Consider the following 9,072-nt stretch of genomic DNA (forward strand, 5'->3'; position numbering starts at 1 on the left):
ATGGTGTTTTAAGTGACATTCGCGGCAGCAATTCTGTATCAGAGGAGCCCTGAGAGAAAGCTAAGAGGGCATAGTCAGAGATCAGTGTAGAGAAGACTATCTTCCTACATAAGGACCTCAGATTCAAATTACATAAGCCCAAGTTTAAAAAAAAAATGCTCTCTCACACAATTAGATTATTTTTCTTTTCAATCCATCATAAAGACATCAAATTATAGTTATACGGAAGTGAACAGTAAGTGGAAATTTCATAAAGAAGACTAAAGATCCATAAGTACTTCTCTAATAAAGATGATTTTGATATTTTATTTAGTTTTGAATGCTCGTCACAACCTACAAAATTGTTTCACCATCTCCTAACTGCTATTCATAGAATTGGAAATTACTTAAGACTTTTGCAAATCTGTAGAATGGTTTAGAGGAAAAGCTCTATCCAATGCTGGCCAATACAATCTTCTGAAATGGTGGGAAATCGCTATTATTGGCATTATCCAGTACAGTAGCAACTTGCTATAAGCACTTACAATGTCAGTAGGATGACTGAAATTTAAATAACCACAGTACAAGACGACAGTGCCAAGGTTGTGCATCATCTTTGTGCAAAGTGCAAAGGCTCTTTGTACAGATGCACAGAGGTCCACCCTAGAGAATAAGAATTGGCTAGGCAGCTTGTGTGAAGTAGAAGAACTATCCATCCAATTGTGAACAAGGACCTTTGTGAGTGTGGGGATTGACTGGAAATGGTCCTGCTGCAGTGGTCCACATAAAACTGTTGTGAATCAGAACTGTAGCAGTAGACGCTGTGACAAAAAGTATAATATTTGAGAGAGAAGCTAAGCTGGACTTGATTTATAGGATATGTGTTGGTGAGAGAAAGGAGACAATAATGACATAGTATTTCACACTGCAGAAGCAAAGCAAAATACCACTTGTACAATATTTGTGCAGTGTTCACTATCTGATGAAGGGCAGATGCCATTTCCTGGGCTCAGAGGAAAGAGAGTTGTCAGGAAATTACTTGTGCCATATCCCTTCTACGTGAGTCCTACCTTAGTCCGTGATGTTTCATCATCAGACATCTGAAGATACTACCTTTTGCCAACAAGCTTTTCCTCGCTTTCACTAGGAATGTATCTTCCCTTTGCCTGGAAATTATGATTAGTACCTTGTTTTAAAGAATAAAATTGTCTCCCAGGTCCTATCCTTCACTTAAAGAAGATGCTCATATTTTACCAGAGAAGGTAGACAGATTTGTAAGGGAAATTTCTAATCTCATTACTGCTGCTACATTAAAACATCATGTTCCTTTTCTTGTCTCAAGGGTATTACTTTAGATATTTCAACAAACATTTATTCCATGCCAGGTGAAATGCTGCTTCACACAAACAAGTATGTTATTACAAAGCCACCTTCCCATATTACCAGAGCACACAGGTCAGTCAATTTTAAATATGTGCTATCTAATATAGGGGCAAACTAGACATGTGTGGCTGTCTAAATAAATTCAAAGACTCAATTCCTCATGATAGTAGTTATTTCAAGTATTCAGTGTCCTCATGTGACTCATAGCTGATATATTAGTGTAAATATAGGATATTTCATCATAACAAATAAAGAGAGCACCAGAGAGCACTGTATTAGGCAATATTATACAGCCATAAGGAGATACACATTTGGATAAGGGCAAAGAGACAATTATATCAACCAATCATAAAAAAGGAGCAATAGTCTACAGCTGTAAACCATTGGAGGTTACATCTATTTGAATGAGGGCAAAGAGTCAATTAAATCAACCAACCATACACAATAGTTAATAAGGAAAATAATGGGTTTGCTTGACATTTTGGAGGACCATTACAAACCACAAGCAACCTATACCCTCCATGTCCTAAGAATTTCTATATGATTTACAATTTGCATTAACTTTTTCAGTCCCTAAGATTCCTTTTACAATATAAACTGAATTAAGTTTCTGCTTCTGTTTACACATACAGATGGGGCTGAATAGTATTGCAAAGCAGCACTAAATTTAGGCATTCACTCTCTTTTGCACCTTTTCTCTCCTCTCTTTCTTATTCCTCTTTTGCCTCTAAATTGCTTTGTTTAAACTGTATTTCTACCCACTCGCCTCTTTTTTACCTGTTGACCATGCTTCCAATCCAGACAGCTATGCCCAAGTCAGGGACTGGAGGCCTGGAATACAAAGCCCATCAATACAAAGCACTCAGGCTGAGAAAAAGATCAAAAGCCACTTGATTAGATAACACAAATATTGAAGAAGAAGGAAGGGAAGTGCTAAGTAGTTAGGATCCTGAGTGTTGTGCTTTAAAAAGTTGTAGGCTTTGGGCCAGGAGTTTGGCCTAGTGGTAGAGTGCCTGCCTAGCATGCATGAAGACCCAGGTTCAATTCCTCAGTACCACATACATAGAAAGGGGCTGGAAGTGCTGCTGTGGCTCAAGTGGCAGAGCTCTTTTCTTGAGAAAAGTCCAAGGACAGTGCTCAGGCCCTGAGCTCAAGCCCAGGACTGACTGGCAAAAAAAAAAAGTCGTAGGCTTAGCAGGCCCCAATGGCTCATGCCTGCAATCCTAGCTACTCAGGAGGGTGGATCTGAGGATCATGGTTTGAAACTATGCCAGGCAAGAAATTCTGTGAGACTCTTATCTCCAATAAACTACTCAAAAAAGCCAGAAGTGGCACTGGAACCACACACACACACACACACACACACACACACACACACACACATGCACTCACTCACACAAAGTTGCAGTCCTCTGTAGGAACGAGCAGTGTTTTGCCAAACTCCAAGGAGTCATTGGCAGCGCATCTTGGTTTGCCTTCTGGTTTTCTTCTTGTCACCAGTGTCTCTGGGGGACTGTTGATTGACAGCAGGGTACCCTTCAGCCATAGAGGATCCAGGTGAGAGTCATCCTTAGCACCCACTAGGCACCCAGCGCAGTGCACACCAAGGAGACCAACCTTGTTCTTTTGCCCAGGCAGCTCATGAGTGACACCCACTCCATGGGGAGGGTGGAGTAGGATATTAAGATGGAGTGGTAGCATGCCATCCCCGTTATTCATAGCTGATGGAGCCCACATGCTTTGGAAGGCTATGGACTTGGCTTGAATAAAGCACATCGAAGATGGAAGACTCTGGGGGAGAAAGACTCCTAAAGACATGTAGGCCAACAATTCTCAATCTTGCAGAAGGGGTTTGTATATGGGGGATGAATCAATCCAGTGGAGAATTATGGGTGACTAAGAGTGGGATATGGGAAGTAGCCATGTGTCCAAGACAGAAACCAGGTGAAAAGTACCTGCAAAAGTGAGAAAGAGTGTAACAAAAAAGGTGAAATGCTTTGAAAACCATCCTTGTATGCTCAGAGCAGATTTTCCTGGCCAAACCTCTTGTGAAAAGACAGCACACATCCCTCCAGAGCCAAGTCTAACTCTCATTTGATTTCTGTGTGGCAGAGGTGACTATTTTGTTGTTATTTCTGCTCATTGTATTCATGTCTAAACTATCAGGCTCAAGCTGCATGCAAATGGGAAGTATTGGATTATCTAGCCGATGTGGTTTCTCAGTGTCAAGTGGCTATGTCATCCACATTGCCCTTTGCCCTAGGAGTGCCAGTTACTCAATTATAAAAGGAATTAGGGTTCAGAAATGACTCAGGCAACAATCATGCTGGCAAAAATACAAGTCTTTTCATTGTTCTTACATTTATATCCTTTTACATAAAGTTTTCATGATGTTTAAAGGTGATTCAGGTATAGATCTTACTAATTCAAGGAATTTCAAGCATCCAGCTGAAATTTATTTTTTTTGTAGCTAATTGATTTTGTTTTTCTTTTGGGCTCAATGTTATTTTCTTTTTCCTTTAAGAGTTCTCCACATTGCTAAAGATCAGAGTAGTTTACTGAATCTTATAATCAACTTCAAGCTGATGACCCATGCCTATAATCCTAGCTGTTCAGGAGGATGAACTCTGAGGATCAAAGCTGAAAGCTTTGATAAACTATACAAAAAAGCCAGAAGTGGCACCTCAAGTGTATCTTAAGCAAAAGCATCTCAGGCTCAGTGCCATGTTCAGAGTTCAAGGCCCAGGACTGGCACCACCACCAACAAAATCAACTTCATGAAGGAATGATTTATGTGAAATATACCAATTTATGTTAAGATTATAATCTGTTATAATCAGTTTACATAAAACCATACACTCAGGTAATCAATCAAAATATTCAACATTTAAATATCCTAATGGAGTTCCACAGGTATCTTTCCCAATGTATAAGGTAATCTCTGATGTATTCCCTGTCATTAGATTTATCCTTTCTAGAATACCTGGCTCGATTTTTTTATATATTTTTTATTGTAATTAATAGAAGGGTTACATGATATTTGCCAGATAGAAGGTGCATTAATTCACATACATTGATACCCTTTCACATGTCTTGGTTCCCATTTCCTTCCCCCCAACCCCTCATCTTGTTTTCCCTCCTTCCCTATCCAATTTCACATAACCAAATTCAAATATATCCGATGTATCAGGTAACAAAGTGAGATAACGTAACAATATGAGATAACCAAGGGGCAGCAAAAGAGATGAGAGATAAGATAGTACCTTAAGGACAACAATCATTCATTATATGGCTTATGTTTCTATATCCTAGACCTCCTTTCATTTAGCATCATACTATATGGCCTTATGTATCAAGGTTTTGCTCTATTGCAAATCTCTGCTAGGAGAGCCCAAAGTTTCCACTGATTATGGCAAATAAGGGAAACCATTGAGCCTATGTTCCTTTTGTAAGGTCAGCCAAAAGGAAACTCCACGCAGTTTAAGAGGCGAAGGTTTATTGAGAGAGAGAAAGAGAGAAAACAGACCTACAGCGGCACAAGATGGAGTCTGATGGAAGAGAGAGCTTATGGCCGGAAGTGAGACATTATATAGGGGGGGACAGAGGAAGCGGATGTGACCTCAGAGGATGAGGAAATACTTCAGACTGGGGGACCTCCCACTGGGGGAGGTGACAGTTGCCAGGGTTACAGTTTGGGCGGGGATTTCCAGGGTGTACAGAACGCCAAGGGAAGGAATCGTTTCTCCCAGGCAGACCTAACACCTTTGAGTCTGGCTTACTTCACTTAATATGATTTTTTGTAAGTCTTTCCATTTCCTAATAAATGGGTCGATGTCGTTCTTTCTGACAGCAGCATAGAATTCCACATCTTATTGATCCATTCATTAACTGAGGGACATCTAGGTTGGTTCCATATCTTTGCTATGGTAAATAGTACTGCAATGAACATTGTTGTGCTGGTGGATTTAGTATGTCCTTGTTTCTGGATGATTGGGTAAATGCCAAGTAGTGGAATTGCTGTGTCATAGGGGAGTTCTATGTTTAGTCTTTTGAGGAACTTCCATACTGCTTTCCATAGTGGTTGAACGAGTTTGCACTCCCATCAACAGTGTAGTAGTGATCCCTCCTGGCCACATCCCCTCCAGCATCTGTTGTTATTAGTTTTCTTGATCCTGGCCATTCTAACTGGAGTGAGGTGGAATCTTAGAGTTGTTTTGATTTGCATTTCTTTTATGACCAGAGATGTTGAATATTTCTTCATGTGTCTATAGGCCATTTTTGTTTCTTCTTCAGAGAAGACTCTCTTTAAGTCTTTGGCCCATCTTTTAATGGGATGGTTGTTACTTTGGAGATTCGTTTTGGAGTGATTCAATTTTTTGAGCTGTTGATATATTTTAGATATGAGGCCTTTGTCCGTTGTATGGTTGGTGAAGATCTTCTCCCACTCTGTAGGCTTCCTAATTAATTTACTAGCTATGTCCTTTGCCATACAAAAGCTCTGCAGTTTAATGCAGTCCCACGTATCCAGCCTTTCTCAGATTTTTAAAAATATAATATATATTCGTATGTATGGTTTCTATAATCAGCATATTTCTGAGATTCTCCCATGTTGCTGTAAGTAGTTCATTCGTCCTTATGGTTCTGTACCATTCCATTGTGAGAATACACATCTGGATTCTTTCTAATCTAGAGCTATTATAGAGAAATCTATTAAGTACATTATTTCCCAGCCTTATTTTTTTCTTCTGTGACAGCATATTTTCATTTCTCTTAGGCAAGTACTGAGGTGTGAAATAGCTGGGTCATGAAGAAGGTACTGTGTCCTTTATCTTGCTTGAACAGCTTTATTTAAATAGCTTTATTCTAATTCCATTTCTCCTATTAGTCATCATAGACATGATGGGTGACCCCTTTCTGAGGGTTGCAATAGAATCTTGGAAATGATCTTGAATATGATCACAGCAGCAAAACTGGCAGTGTTGGAATCTCTGTCAAGATAGTGTTTCTTTCAGCCACTAAGTGTCAAACTCTCAGATATGTCATTCCCATCCCAGGCTCTGTAGAGATCAAGACACTTGACCCCACTGCCTGTAAGACACATGCATCTCTCTAATCCTTCCCAGGTTAGGAGACAAGCCTGTCTCTTCTTTGTCTCCTGGGCCCTACAAGCATTCATCACTCTCCTTCCCCTATGACACATCTAGTGAGGGGAGCTTCTGGTACAATGAGAGATTTGAGAGAGGGCAAGAATAGCTGGTGATTTCAGATGGCTTCTCCCTGTCTTGGCTGCAAAATTTCTCAAGTCAAAACAGTCTAAAGGGCCTACTCACCTCCCTTGTGGAGTGGAGAAGAACTGGCAGGGGCAGCTGCTGTACCACTCGAACCAGACCTCTAGCCCTGCAGTTGCAGATTATATTTGAGAGAGGATCTCACAAACTTTTCTGCTCAAGCTGGCCTCAAACCATGATCCTTCCTCTCTCAGCCTCCTAAATATCTAGGACAATAGGTATGAACCACTGGTTTCTGACATATGCTCCCTCCCCCTGAAGTATTAAGGTGGATGGGCTCTTTAATCTTCATGATACTCCTAGAAGATAGGTACTGTTTTATCTCTGCTAGCAGAAAGAAGATGAAACAGAAGCATAGAATGGTGCCATGCTAGTACGGTGCAGAGCCCTCTTGGTTCTGACAGCACAAGGCTGAACTTCCTTAGAAAAAGGTGAAGAGCCAGAAAGATTCTGCTCAAAGCACTCAGATGCTGAAATGATGGCCCTCGGATTCCCAGTCTTCATGAAGCAGGACGTAGAGACACACCCATATCAATGATGTACTAGCAGCACAAGAAGGACTGGACCCCTGAGCAGCCCCTGCCCATTTCTAGCCAGAGCAGTTATTGACATTCACCTTGCAATATATTACGTTGTCAAATGTGATGGTTCAGATTTTCAGTAATGCAACCTAAAGAGAAGTGAGATTCAATTTTCAGTATCAAGTGGAGCCCTGTGAGCCCTATTCTCTGTCCAGAATCTTTCTCAGCGTCCTCACTGCTTCTGGGCCTTACCTATCACCTCACAAACCAGTGGTGTGATCATTGTCTTGATAATGACATGCGCAGTCAGCTAATACTACTACAGTGTTCTAGCATGTTTCTACCTAAAATTAGCTTGCATATTTTGGTGTTATCTTTATGTAAGATTTTTGATCCCATGCAGGAACCTGAACACGTATTAGGAGTCCCAGTCTACAAGCATCATGCACCAATTTCTGGGTTTAAATTAACCTGCCTGACAAAAGTCTACACCGCACACAGCAGGAATGCAAAGTCTTCCATAAACATGGATTTAGAAAGACTGAATTTCAACAGTAAAGTTAACTGAATTTTTTTGATGTTGTTGGGATAAGGTATAGAGTTTTTTTTTATTGCTGAGACAATTTATACAGTTACATTTGACAGGTAGTAGGTGTATTACTTCTCACACATTGATACCCCCTGTCAGGTTTTTGTCTCCATTACCCTCCCTTCACCCCCTCCCAATCATCTTGTTTCCCCTGTTCCCTTTCCTATTTCAAATAAACATATATACAATATACCAGGTAACAAAGTCAGATACAGATATGAAATTAACCATAAGGGCAAAAAAGAAAAGAGAAATAACATGTTAAGAACAACAATCACACAAGATAAAGCTCTTGTTTCCATATCCTAGAGTTCCTTTCAGTTAGTCTCATCCTATATGACCTTATGTACCTAGGTTTTGAGCTCTGGTGATCCTCTGCTAGGAGAGTCCCAGATGTGTACTAATTATTATAAATGAGGGAAGCTGTTGAGCCTATGTTGCTTTGTGTCTGGCTTTGAAGTTAACTGAATTTTAATATTTAGGGCATAACCTAAAATCTTTTAGGTATTTTAGTACACACCTGTAATTCCAGCACTGAGGAGAACAAGGCAGAATCATGATTTCAAGGTCATCCTTCCCTATAAGAAAAGTTCCTAAAGGCTTGGAAATTCCAGCACAGTGAGTAAGGGATATTTAACTAAAAAAAAAAAAAAAAGCTGCAGTGCAAAGGAAGAAGAAAAAGGAAAGAGATAAGGTTCTGAGCCCAAGTGGAAAAATTATGCACAGGAAAATGTTTTTATGCACACTCAGAGATCTGGGGGCATTGTTCATCTCTTCACTGGCTCAGAGAGAAATTGGCCATGTTCCCAAGGCTTATCAGACTCATAGCCTCTTCCATGGAACGCAGGCCATGCAGCCACAGCATCCTGCACAGGCATGTGTTTGGACCCATCAATGAAGCTCCCAGCTTCTCAGGAGCCAACTTGGGGAGGGGTGGGGGGAGCAGTGTTGATTGTGATTTAAATGAGGCTACATCCTTCCAAGACACATTCACAATAGGCCCCATGGATTCTTTATATCTTGAACATGTCAATGTGAGATTCACAAGGAAACCCAGCAATGAGGGACAAGTAGAGAGACCTGCAGAGAAAGCAATCAAAGGACGGACTCAGGAGAACATAGAAGAATCTAGAGTTTAAACAAAATGAACTCCAGAATCCATAAAGAATTCAGAGTTAAGTTGAAGCCATAAATAACATGACATGACTAGAGGCAGACCATGTTTAAACAGACCTGAAGGAGCCACCCCCGCCCCAGGGGACACACACACACACACACACACACACACACACACACACACACACACACACAC

Source organism: Megascapheus bottae, chromosome 14 (assembly GCF_031878675.1).
Source record: "Megascapheus bottae isolate mThoBot1 chromosome 14, mThoBot2.hap1, whole genome shotgun sequence".
NCBI classification, from domain to species: Eukaryota; Metazoa; Chordata; class Mammalia; order Rodentia; family Geomyidae; genus Megascapheus; species Megascapheus bottae.